This window comes from Notamacropus eugenii, chromosome 2 (assembly GCF_028372415.1).
Source record: "Notamacropus eugenii isolate mMacEug1 chromosome 2, mMacEug1.pri_v2, whole genome shotgun sequence".
Lineage (NCBI taxonomy): Eukaryota > Metazoa > Chordata > Mammalia > Diprotodontia > Macropodidae > Notamacropus > Notamacropus eugenii.
In genome coordinates, this window is record NC_092873.1 from 232,288,430 (window position 1) to 232,302,426 (window position 13,997).

At 41.0% G+C, this 13,997-nt stretch overlaps 1 protein-coding gene across 6 annotated transcripts in view; it reads right to left on the reverse strand.

The window, feature by feature from the left end:
* Positions 1 to 13,287, reverse strand: part of PLAGL1 (PLAG1 like zinc finger 1) — a 145,994-nt gene extending 132,707 nt beyond the window's left edge. For 2 of the 6 annotated variants that reach the window (XM_072643510.1, XM_072643505.1), the window contains exon 1: positions 12,807 to 12,913. The gene's annotated coding sequence lies outside the window, so the exon portion shown is untranslated. Of the gene's footprint in view, positions 1 to 2,335; positions 7,309 to 12,806; positions 12,914 to 13,156 lie in introns of those variants that run through there. The other 4 variants (XM_072643506.1, XM_072643508.1, XM_072643509.1 and 1 more) reach the window with 4 other exon arrangements.
* Between the last annotated feature and the right edge of the window lie 710 nt (positions 13,288 to 13,997).

Consider the following 13,997-nt stretch of genomic DNA (forward strand, 5'->3'; position numbering starts at 1 on the left):
AGGGCTGTGCAGGTCACCTACTTCACTTCTCCTCCACAGTCATCTGAATCCAGTGACCAGATATTCATCAGGATGACTGGAGATGACCTAGGATGAGGCAATTGGGGTTAAGTGACTTGCCCAAGGTCACACAGCTAGTGAGTGTCAAGTATCTGAAGTGAGATTTGAACTCAGGTCCTCCTGACTCCTGCACCGGTGCTCTATCCACTGCACCCCCTAGCTGCCCCTACCAATTTTTTATGTAAGGTAGTGAATGATTAAACATCAAAAATAAGTAGTATCAACAATACATCAATGTAGACAACATAACTATTGTCATCTACATTTGGTTCTGATTTGCCTAGATCCTTTAAGTGTTTGGAAAAAGTTTTTATAGCCAGTAACAAATGATTCAGAGTATTGCCAAAGAAAATATTTCAAACAATAAAAATATTTAATATCTATTTGCTAAGTCTTAATAGTAACGCTCTTTAACTCCAAAATTTAAAGATGAGTGATCATATCTTTCATAGAATGATAGATTTAGAGCTGAAAGAGACCTAAGAATTCATATAAACAACTTCTGTCCTCTGATATGAGAAAACAGACTCAGAAAAGTTAAGTGACTTGCCCATGGTCACATTGGGAATAGGAACTGATAAAGCCAGGATTCAAACCTGGATCTTCTAAGTCCAAATCTAGCTTGCCTCCTTTCAGTCTACTAAAACTGTATATTCTATATCCTAGCAAATCACAAACACATATAGTATAGGTTAGAATTCCCTTTAGCATTATATATTGAAAGAATTTAATTTAAAATCAATTTAAGTTTACAAATGAAACAAAGCTCCAAAAGAATCATTATCACTTAAAAAATGATTGTACTGCAAATGCATTTTAAAAACAAACACAGCTGAATCTTAAGAAACTACAAAGATAAAAGCCTCCTTAACTATTATGACCCACATTTCATTTACACTAGATTGACTTCATATTCTGTCTCCACTTCACTCTACATTCCAGCAAACTACTCTACTTGCTGTTCTCTGTATGACATCCCACCTCCTGACTTCTGATACTTCACCATCACCACCATCCCTGACTAAAAAATTACTTGTATTTTTTTTATTTATTTAATGATGTACTTGTTTCATCCCAGTAGCCTATCAGCTCCTTGGGAGCAGATGTTATTTTGTGTTAGTCTTTCAATCCTCAATGCCTTACAAGTAGAAGGCATTTAATAAAAGTATGTTGAATCGAATAGAAAATGATACTGTTATTGTGTTCACCACTGTCACAGTGCTTATATATATATATATATACATACATAGATATATACACAAATATATATACATATATATACACACAAATGTTCTATCTAATCTATTTCTGGGGGGAGGAGAGAGAGAGATGTTTCCATGACAAGAGCTGTTTAGATCCAACAGCATCCTCTATAACAAGACCTTCATGAGATTCTACTAAAAATGAAAAGATTCAATGGATAGTGAAAGTCAAACAAATCCAAGGACTTTACTCCCAAAATAATTTCAGATGTCTTATCTAGATTTTATAGGTGCTGGGAAGTATGGAATTTCTGTAGGGTTCAAATGTAAGAATTTTTTTGGTATTTCTTTACATAATGTAAATGCTTTGCAAGCGGATTATGGATCATATAATGAATTTATCTATAGACTCTAAAATCTTTCTAAGAATGTCTCTAAAGCCAATTATACAGCTCTCTGGATCAATTCATCCAGAATGCCTAGAATTGTCTAAACCCTAATTCCTTTCCCTATAACCTACAACTCAAAGTGCTTCCCCCATAGTAAATTATATTAGAAAGGTTGTCCTTTAACCCTAGTCAACTTTTGCTACCATGGGTGAGCAACCTGTGGCCTTGAGGGTACATATGACCCTCTAGGTCCTTAAGTATGTCCCTTTCAAACTTCACAGATCAAATCCCCTTAATAAATCTGGATTCAGTCAAAGGGCTGTACTTGAGGACCTAGATGGTCACATGCAGCCTCGAGATGCAGGCTCCCCACCCCTGCATAAGCTATTTTCATATTCATCAAACAAAGCCCTGAGACTCAATGAAAAGAAAACGGTATGTAAACACTATTCCCAATGTTGGTATCACAAGTGTAATACCAAGAATTGTAAATCACAGGCAAATAGGAATTTCAAAAGTCTCAGTTGTTTATTTATTATATTAAAAATAATATAGATTGTGAAAGTAGAGAGAAAATATTTGAATGCAACACAAACGTGGATAAAGAAAAATCAACATCTTACGCCCGTGTTTCATGATAACCAAAACAATGAATTTATTGGAAAACTTGGGTTTGAGTCTTACCTCACTTAACCAGCTGTGTGATTTTCTCAGTCTCAGTTTCCTAATCTGTAAAATGGAGATAATAGTAATACTTACCTCACAAGTGAAGAGCAAGTGACATAATGTATATAAAGCATTTTTCAAGCCTTAGAGTGTGATATAAATGTGAGATATTATTAATACTAACAATCCCTGTGGCATGATAATTAATACTGGACTTGCAAAGGATATGCCAACAGAACAGTAGCAGAAAGGATTCGAGTACATATAAAATAACACAAAGTAGTTTTGAAAGAGCAAAGTTATCAATTCGGTAGGGAGGTGTAGCAAAGACTTAGTTTAGAACAGAAGTTCCCAAACTTATTTAGCCTACTAGCCCCATTTCAAAAAAAAAAAATCACAGAGCACCCCCCTGGAAATCTACTTTCTTTAACCCTTTAATGGTTTTCTTTAAAAATCTGCATCATTGCAAAAAATATCAAATATTTTTAAATGGTACATCGCAAATTTAATAATTTCTTGTAAATTTGTGAGTTTTTTCCTGCACTGAAATCTTGATGATGCAATAATGCATCATGTAATCATATAGTATCATATTGTATACAAGTCATTACATGCACATATTCCTGCTGATGCATGCTGGACTTCCTAATTAATGCTGGACTTCCCACAATGCGCAATGGGCTTACCTGCCAGAGGACTTTACCACTGTCGCATTATAACTTGCATTTTGTGTGTTTATTGGAAAACAACACCATCACTATGACTTTAACTCTTGTTATACAACAGATGAAACATGTATGAACAGTTTTTCAAAATTTTCTTTTTTTTCCTTATGCTTCCACTACCTCCTTATTTTTATTCAATGCCCCCCAAATGCACCTGAGGCTAATGCTGCCCCCCATCATTACAGTGCCTTTCAAGGGGCAATATTGCCTACTTTGGGAACCTAGGCACTGCAAAAGACAGCAGCTGAATTGTAAAGTCCAGAGAGACCATCTGTGCAGAGGCACATGGGCAGGGAGGGATTGTTGGGTTTGGAAAAGCCTTATCAACTGAAGGAATAAGGGAAAGTTTCATGAAAAAAAGTGGCCTTTGAGTAGGGTTTTAAAAGATGAGTAGTAATTCAATATGGAGGGGGAGAAGAGGTGAGGGCTGGAGAGGGATAAGCATGAGAAAGAACAAGGTATGTCCAGAAAGCAGAGAAAAATCTAGTTTGCCTAAAACACAATAGTATTTATAGGTAACTAGTATGACATAAAGCTGGAAAGGAAAGAGTTATCAGTCTATGGAGAGCCCCGAATGTCAAGCAAAGAAGCCTGAACCATACTTGGGAAACCTCTGAAGATTTCTGAGGAGATGAGTTACATAACCATATCTATGAAGAAAAAACATTAATCTAAAGAAATGAAGAAAATGAAGGCAGGAAGATACGTTAATAGGTCATTACAACTATCCAGTTAGTAATTGGGGCCTGTGCCAGGGTAATGGCAGTGAGAAAGGAATAAATTAGTAAAGCCATTCCCACTCTCATTTTATGGTCTATTTCTGCCTTGTCCCCCACCTCATGTGTGTGTATACATATATATGTATGTTTGTGTGTTTACATATTATCTCGGTTTCATCACAGATTCACACTACTCTTCATTCCCTACATAAGTATCCTATTCCCACTCTCTGTATATATTTAACAACTCTGTATTTTCTGTCATAACCACCCAGCAGCTTGCTTCCTAACCGTGTCCACATTAGAGGAATCTCCTGGCTGTTCCTTCATAGTCCAGTGGCAGGAACCAGAAATTAATAGCTACAAAAAGCCACGAACCCTCTTAAATCACATCCACAAATGCCTTCCACAGTTTATCACATATCCAATCAGTCTTCCAAATCTCATAGTTTCTACTTCCACAATATCTCTCATATCTGTCCCTCTAGTTTCACTCACATAGCTACCCTAGTTCGGGTCTTCACCTCTCACCTGGACTATGACAAAAGTTTTCTAATCAATTTTCCATGTTCAAGTCTCTCTCCTCTCCAAACAATCCTTAACATAACTGCCAAACAATTTTTGTATATCATTCTCCTACTTAAACTTCAGTGGCTCCCTATTACCTCCAGGATCAAGTATAGATTCCTGTGTCAGACATTTACAGTAACCTGACCCAAAACTACTTTTCTACTCTTATTGTAAGTTACTTCCATCCAGGCAGTGCAATTCAGACTCCTTAGCCTTAGCATTGTTTGTCATGCACCCAATTTTCCACCTCTGCAGAGGCTGCCTGCTACAGCTGGAATGCACCCCCTTACATCCCTTTAAGACTAAGTTCAAGTGCCACCTTCCACATAAGAATACATATTCTCCCACACACGCACACACCCATATATATACACACACACACACATATGTATACACACACACACGTTTTCTCCTTTAATAAGACTAAGAACTCCTTATGTCCTTAAGGGCTGGGACAATCTTCACTTCTACCTTCATATCTTCAGCACCTCAAAGCATATCTGGAAATACTGTAGGCATTTAATAAATGCTTGATGACAGATTGATAGCAAAGAGCAGGGAACTGGTGTATCAATGTGGCCAATTTACTTCATTCTGTTTTATTCAATTGAAAGAGCAATATCATGTGTGTGTATGCTTGATCATTACATGCTGTCTTGCATTATGGATCAAATATTTTCTCTGTTAATATCTCTCCAACATATAAGCTCTTTGAGGGCAGGTCCAGGAGAAATACTTTTTTCTTTTAATAGTCCACAGTGGGATTGCACAATAAAGGCAGGGAATATATACTAATTTAAAGCATGTCTGCTTGACCAGTTGACTACAAAGTCGGAAAAAAAAAAAAACCTGACTGATGGACATAGAAGTAAGATAAAGTTTGATATTAAAATTGGAAGGGAGGGCTATAAAAGTTATTCTGATGCCAAGGAAGATTTCTGGTAAGAAAAACCAGGTCAGTATCAGTCAAACAAAATTCTTCCCTACACATTTCTTTGTCCTTGTTCTACAATGAACAGAACCTTGGGTATACTTTATCCACTGAAGATTAGCAATCAACATTCTAATTAATATATGACCCACATCCATGGGCTTTCAATCCATAGTCAGGATCCTCAGGGACTGGAAAATATGTAGAAAGGGATATAAGGACAAATATTAGAAACTGAGACACCAATGCAGCTCAGAACAGTTGGAAAGCAGAGAATATTTTTACACGGGAAGTTATAATATCCCTAGATTTTATAGATGACTTAAATTTCTGTCCTCCCCCTTAAATGTCTAGATGGAAGTATTATTCAAGAAGCAAGCAAATAAACTCCTATTTGCATAGTGGTGGCAAGAACAGAGGTAGAACAATTCAGACGGGCAGTTACCATCCAACATTTCACACAGAATTAACTGACCAATCAATTTACATTACTATGTACCAGGCACTGTACAAAGCACTGAAGACAGAAAATGAGGCAAAAGATCATCACTGCCATCAAGGAAGTTACAATCTAGTGGAGGAAACAACATACAAATAAATATATGCAAATATATACAAAGCAAACTATATACTAGATAAATAGGAAATAATCAATAGAGGGAAGGCACTGGAATTAAGATGGGTTAGGGAAGATTTCCTGTAGATGGTGTGAGGGAAAGAGTTTCATGGCATGTGAGACAGTCAGAAAAAATGCCAGGAGTAGAGATGAACCATCTTGTTCATGGAATAGCCCTGAGACCAATGTCACTGAAGAGAATATCTGTTGGAAAGTAAAGTGCAAGAAAGACTGGACAGGGAGGGGACAACTAGATTATAAAGGGCTTTGATATCAAGTAGAGAATTTTACATTTGATCCTAGAGGCAACAGGAAGCCACTGTAGTGTACTGAGTAGGGTTCACATAATCAGATCTATGCTTTAGGAAAATCACTTTAGTGACTAAATAAAGGATGAATTGGAGTAAGGAAAGCCTTAAAGTAGGTTATGGAAATACTTCAGGCATGAGGTGATAAGAGCCTGCACTGAAGTGGTGGCAGTGTCAGAGGAGAAAAAAGAGAGCATATGCAAGACATGGTGCAAAGATGCTGCAAAACAACTTGGATATGGGGAGGTAAGAGATAGTGAGAAATCCAGGATGACTCCTAATTTGAGAGTCTGAGGGACTGGGAGGTTAGAATTGCCCTCTACAGTAATAGGGAAAGTACTGGGGGTGAGGGGATGAGTATTAAGTTTAAGATGTCTACTGCATATCCAGTTCAAGAAGTCTGAAAGGAAGTTGGAGATGCCCTATTGGAGGTCAGCAGAGAAACTGGGGCAGGGTAGTTAGGTTTCAAAACCATCAGCATAGAGACAGCAATTAAATCCACAGGAGCTGATGAAATCATCAAGTGACCTAGTACAGAAGGACAAGAGAAGAGGGCCCAGGACAGAACCTGAGGACACTCTCAGTGGTGAGAGGGCATGATCTTCAGCAGAATCCAGCAAAGGAGAAAGAGAAGGAGTAATCCTATAGGTAAAAGCAAAACCAGGAGAGAGTAATGTCCTGAAAACCTAAATACGTCAAGGAGCACAGAGAGATTAAGGAGAATGAAGACTGAGCAAAGGCCATTAAATACGGCAACTAAAAGATCGTTAGTAACTTTAGAGAGAGGGATAAGGTCAGAAGTCAGACTGTAAGGAATTAAGAAGAGTGAGAGGAAAGAAAGTGGAGGCACCTGTTGTCAATGGACTCATTCAGGAGTTCAGCTGCAAAGGGCCAAAGAGATACAGAACAAGAGCAGGGATGAAAGCATCAAGCGAGGGTTTTCTCAGAATAGGAGAGACATGGGCATGTCTGTAGCCTATAGGAATGAGTCAGTAGAGGGAGGGAAACTGAAAATAATAGAAAGAGTGGGGATGACAGAGGGGGCAATCTGCTGGAGGAGATGGCATGGAAAGGGATCACTTGAACGAGTAGAAGGATTAGCCTTAGAAGTAAGGCCACTTCATCATGTGAAATGGGTGAAGGAGATGAAAGTGGCAGAAGGTCCCTAAGTGAAACATGAAGAAGAAAGGAGAAGAGAGAGTTCATGGTGAATAGCCTCATTTTTTTCTGTAAAATATGAGGCAAAGTTCTCAGCTGAATGGGAGGAGGGGTTTGAGGAGGGATGAAAAGGTTTGGAAGAGCTGTTTTGGAGATGGGGATAGTGAATTGATAAGGGAAATATAGCAGGATTGCTAGCAGCAGTGAGGGCCCAGTTGAGGTTATATAACAGAAATCTGTCATGGACCCAGTTCCAATTGTTAGGTGGTTTTTCTCCAGCTTTGTTCAGCAGCAATTACGTACGAGCAAATGTGAGGCTTGGCGGAGTGAAAATTCAATATGATATGGGGACTAGGTATTCAAAAGCAGAGGATGGTATAGAGCTGAACTGGCTCACCAGGGTCAAGACAGGGAAAAGTGGAAAGAGTATCTAGCACAGGGGAGGAAATCTGGGACAGAACTGAAGGGGGTTAAGGGATTGAAGGTCATCATGCAGTGTGGACAAAGAATAGGGTTTTGTAAGGAAAGGAAAGGGAAGAGATGAAAAGCCAATAGAATATGACTGGATAAGGGAATTTCAGAATTCTTGAACAAAGAGGTGGCACATATGTGGGTGATAGCAAGATCAAGAGTATGACCATATTTGTGTATGGCTGAGGTGGGGTAGAAGAGTAGTTCATAAGAGGGGAGTACAGGTTGAGGAATTGAATGGTAAGGGTTTTTGAGAGAGAATCAATGTGAGTGTTGAAATCCCTAAGTATGAAGGCTGGTATTGAGAAGGAGAGGAGAAACTGTGAGCTTGGTATCAAACTCATTGAGGAAGGAAGAAGAGTCAAGGTAGGGTGGGGTGTCTGTAAACAACAGCTAAAAAGATTTTTACTAGGTGGTAGATATGAATAGCATGAACCTCAAAAGAAGAGAGGTTACTGATGATGGAAGGAGGAGGAGAACCTGGAAGTGGCAATGGGGAGCAAGGAATATTCCAACTCCCCTACTTCAACCAGTGAGCAGAAGAGAATGAGTGAAGGTGTAGCTAGTATCAGAAAGGGTGGACAGATAGGTTATGCTATCAGGGAAGCCAGGTTAGCTCAGTAAGAGCTAACAGGTGGAAGGAGTGGGAGAGGAAAAGATTTAAAATAAAACAAAGTTTGTTGCCTATGGAACAGGCATTCCAGAGGGCACAGTGGACGGGCTAGGTGGAAACTTTGGGATGAGGGTAGGGTGTTGAGAGGGATGGGAATGAGGAACTGGGTAGTAGGAGTATGTAGAATCTATAGGAGTTGAGAGTCACTGGGGTGTGAGAAGTACTACCTAGTGTTAAAATGTTCATCTTGAATGTAGGTGCCACTCCTCTACCCTCAAAGGACAGGCAAAGCATCAGACGGGAGGCCTGAAGTTAAAAAGAAGGTTGTTCTTCCTTGCACTAGAGATTCTCACAAACCAGCTGGAAGATTGGCTGGCAGTAGGACATAGAACATACATGTGCTGATACATATGAAAGTGGTTGCTTTGTGACATATAGAAGATGCCCTACATGGCCTCTATTAGCCTTTCCTCAGCAGACGTGCTGCACTCAGCAGGAAATGAGGGCTCAAAGCACTAGAGTATAATCTGAGGTTTTCTAATGTGAAGAGGCTGGTTATAAAGTTGCATTAGGAAGAATAATAGATCTGGAGATGAAAAGGAGCTCAGCGATTAACTAGTCCAATGCCTTGATATTGCATGTGAAGAAATTTAGGCTGATAGGGTTAAATGACTTCCCCAAGGTCATATGAAAAGTAGTAGTAAATATAGCCAAGTAGATACAAAAGTAGTAGAAGAGACCAACCTAGAAGGGCAGTGTGAGATAGTGAGAGGATTAGAACTCACTCCAAGGTCTGTGGCATGTCTAGAATTAAGATCTCCCTTTAGATATTTATTAGTTATATAAAACTGGGTAGGTCAATTAATAATGATAATAGCTAACATTTATAGAGGACCTATGTGTACCAGCCACAGTGCTAATTGCTTTACAACTATTATCTCATTTGACCCTCACAACAACCCTGGGAGGGAGGTGCTATTATTATCCCCATTCTACAGAGGAGGAAACTAAAGCAAAAAAGAGGTTAAATTACTTGCCCAGAGTCATAGTCTCTCTAATCTTGTTTCCTCATCTGTAAATTGAGAATATACCTCACAGGGTTGTTGTGAGGTTTAAGATGCGAGATAATATCTATGAAAATTCAACTATACAAATGTTTAAAAAGCTAAAAGTCCAAATACTTTAGTCAAGGTACTTCACAAGATTCCAACCTACCTTTCTAGTCTTATACTGTCATAGTCCCTCTCATTGATTTTATACTGCAGCCAAGCTAAACTATTCATTCTCTTTTCCTGTAAAGGTCTATATATTCCTATTTCCTGCCTCCAAACTTTCATTCACGCCATTCTCCTACATGGAATGAGCCCTCCATCCTTTAAAACCCAACCAAAATGCTTTTCACCTGACAGCCGTGATCTTTTCCTCATCTCCCTCATGCTACTGAGGGGTTGGGGGGGGGGGGGGGTTACAGGGAGCAAAGACAGATAGGGACAGCACTGTTACAACTCCATTCTTTGTACTTGTGTGTTTATATTAGAATTTATATTCTAATTTATGTCTCTCTGTGTATAAACGTAATTCTCAGTTCCTTGAGGAGAGAGAATATCTATTTTCTTCTTTGTATTCAGTGCTAATACACTCAACAATATCTGAACTACTCATTTAGCATATTATTTGAGTGAGACTCTAGCATTAATTCCGAACATTTTTTCATCTTTAAGTTTTTAAACAAACTTATTTGACAGCCCCTAGCACTTTGATAGCTCTGCATTTTTAATGGATAAGCTACCAGAAAATTCAGAAAGAAAAGACATAGTAATTACTCTTGTTAATAGGGTACCAAAGAAGTCATTTTGATTTCTAAACCATGAATGTTAGTGCTTGGCACATAGTAAATGCTTAATAAATAAACACTAAAGCTTTTGTCAAACTTAAAAAGCAATTGCTTTGACTATCAGCTGAATGATCAGTACTCAATGTTTTGACCTACATTTATATCTTCATACTTAATTTTATAACAGATGTGTCAGGCAGTGGTGTTACCACTCGGATGTGTAAGCATTTTACTTATAATGGTCCAAGGAGCTTTAAATTGAATAGGATATTTCCTAGAAACAGGGTTCAGTCTGGCTAAATGAAAATAATCTAGCATATTAAGTACATGAAATAGCAGCAGAAAAAAACATGTAGTTGTATATGCGACTTCTCAAAATTTATCCTTTAACATATACAACATACAATTGGAAAAACTGGACTTTGCTTATTGTTTGGGTGATATGAATGTTCTAGATCATTTTCTATATCAGCACTGCTATTGATTCTTCTATCTACATCTTCCAGCTAAACATTACTTATTTTATTAGTTCTATTCCTAGCATCAATTATAATTTTTCTTTAAGCAAAGAACCTATTAGAGCTATAAAGTATCTATGTACATATCCAACTTAATTAAATTTTATTTTGCAAATGTTTTACATTTTCATATCTGTTATTTTCCCTACAAAACAAGATAGACAGGACCATTTTACAGGTAAAAAAATGAGGCACATCAAGGTTAAGTAAACTGTTCAAGGTCACATAGTTTAGAACTCGTTTCTCTTGACTCATAAACCAATTTTTTTCTACTAAATTACATGAATCCTAAAAATGAAATCCCTAATTATCCCCTGAATCATCTGATTTATTTCTTCTTATACTCAAAAAAATCACTCTCAAGCCTCCCGCCACAGCATAACAGTGTACATAACAATCTCTTAATAAGTGGTTTTTTCTTTTCATTCATTTACTCAGCAACTGTCACGTTTTTGAAACATAGCCACCTGGCTAGGGCTTTTCTTAGTAATGATACAAAGTTTTACTTTTGTCATTATTGGCTGTTATGTTTCATTTATCACAAACATAAACAAAGGGAGAAAAGGAATTGTAGATGTAGAAGAAAGAACTTACAAGTTATCTAAAGCAGCCCTTCATTTTATAAATGAAGAAACTAAGGCCCAGAGAGATTAAAAAGTATTTCCCCACATAAGCAATAATGGCAGGGCAGAGACTCAAACCCCGGTCCTTCCACTTCAAAGCTATCACTATGCTCATGCCATCTCCCACCCACCCTCATCTACACCAACACTATTATTTATTTCTTTATTTCAGCTTCACATCCATCCAGCTTACTTCCACAAAGAATTTAAGTCAGCTTAACGACATTAACAGTCGTTGCCTAAAATGCACGTCGTAATAAGGTGAAAGCAAAATGTGATTTAAAAGCTCCACATTAGAAAACAGCACAGAAGTGGAAACAAAGAGACAGAAACATTTAACTACGACTTTTGTGTGGTCTGAATTCTTTCGGAACAACGGACTCGCCTCGGTCCTTTTCTATACGAATCTGTGGCGACTTTCCCAGCACTCTCCTATATCGCCTTTTCTAAACAATTACATCACAGGATTTAGAGCTAGAAAGGGTTTTAAAAGATTATTCCTTCAATTTACAGATGAGAGAACTGCGATTAAATGACTGGCCCAAGGTCACCCAGACAGTAACTGATGATGACAAAACTTGAATTCAGATCTAAGTACAGGGCCCTTTCCACTCCATCATCTCCTTTACCAAAAGGGAGACTACTGGAACTGGTTCTTTTTTTTCACATTTTTTTCCCCTGCGTGTGCGCGCGTGTGCGTGTGCGCGCCAACAGATAGCATTACCTCCCAAGGAGCACAGATCACGAAAGGCCCGGCCCAGGTTCTTTTCGCAAGTAACACCTAATGGTTACAAGTTGACAAAACATTTCCCCACACGCACACACTCGCGTCTAGGGAAAGGCGAGAAAGAAAATGGCTTTAGACCCGATCAGGCTGTAGGGAGTGAGTACTTCTACGTCCTCCTTCAGTCCTCCTCACTCCCCCCTCCCCCCAGGAGAGTATCGGAAACTCTAGAAAAAGAAAGCGACCCAGGAGTACAAAGGCTGACCTTCCCTTCCCAGCCCCGGAGCTCCGGGCGCAACCCGGCTCCCGCGGAACCTGCGAACTTCAGCTTCGGGGCGGGGGGCAAAACCCCAACCTTCCCTTCCCGGGGCTGAGGCGTGAGCAGTTTGCTAAGCGGGTCCACGACTCGCCCACCCCAGGGCACAGCCCGGCGGCAGCTTGCACCTTTGAGCCCGCAAGCCGGGGCGGCTGGAAGGGAGCTCCCTCGGACAGCGGGGGAGAAAACAAAACCCAAGACGAAGCGTGTGGCTTGCAGTTTCGAGGTCCCGGCTGCGCTGCCCCCTCGCCCCCACTGCCCGGCCGAGACACGCGACGCCCAACCGCGAGCTACCTGGGCTGGAGCTCTCGGCGCCCCCCTGGCATGGAGCCCGCCGGAAAGGAAGCCAAGGAGCACACTTACCGGGCACGCACGCCCCCACCTGAGAGGGGCTTCTGGCACCGCGGCTCCTCCGCAACCTCGCGCGCCGCCCGCCCCGGGGATGGGTGAGCAGCTCGCGCCTCCCCCCGCCCGTCCGCCTTCCGGGCGGGGGAGGGGGGAGCGCCGAAGAGGGGGAAGCTGCGCCCGCACCTACTCAAGCGAAACAAGCCCGCTGGGGCCGCCGAGCGTCCAGCCCGCCGCCGGCCCGCAGCATCCCCGGCCCCGGGCCCCCCCGCCGCGCCCTGCCCCACCCACGCCTGCCTGTCCGCTCAGCCTCAACTTCCCTGCCCTTCGCTGGAGCTCTCCGGAATCCGGGGCCAAGTTTCTCCCACCTTGAAAAGTTCGCAGACGGGAGAGGGAAAGCCCTCACCCCGAGTTCGGGCTCCCCACGGCCCCCAGCCGGCTGAGGGCAGCTCCGCGGGGAAGCGCGACCTCTCCCGACTCCGCAACTCGCGCCCGTGTCCTCCCCTTCCCTTCCTCGGGCGCGCGGGCCGGCGAGGTCGGTCCGCTGCGCTCCTGTTCCAGCCAGGCACCGAAAAGGAGAAGAGGAGGAGGCACGGCGGCGGGCGGGGAAAGGGGTGGGTGGTGGGTGATGTAGATCCCCTCTCCACTACCGGCAGTGTGGTGGTGCAAATAAAACCGCTTCTGGGGATTTCTGAGCTATTTATTTTCCTCTACACGTGAAACAAAGACTTTCTCCCCCACCGGTTTGAATGTGATAACGATTACAGTCCATATTGTGATGGATCTGGAGTCATCTCGTTAACCAAGTCCAGCCACAAGCATTTCTTGTAACGACCAAAATCTTCGGTAGATAGGAACAGCAGACCTAAAAGTACGTCTTGGTGACAATGAAAGAAACATTTTTTAAATGCCTTCAGGTATTCAAAATGCTTGCTCCAGAATAACTCTGTGCAGTAGGTACCACGTGTACCATAATCCCCATATTACCGATGAGGAAATTGAAGCCCACAGAAGTGACTTGCCCCAGGATCACGTGGCTATTTAAGTGTTAGAACTGGAACCTCAATCTTTTGATTCCAAGACCAGTGTACTTTTGACTCCACTTTTCACTCCCTCCTAGCTAAGTTGTATACAGTTTAGTGCTTTAAGTTTACAAAGTACTTTACCTCAGTTATCTCATGTAATAATAATAATGACAGTAAAAGCCTA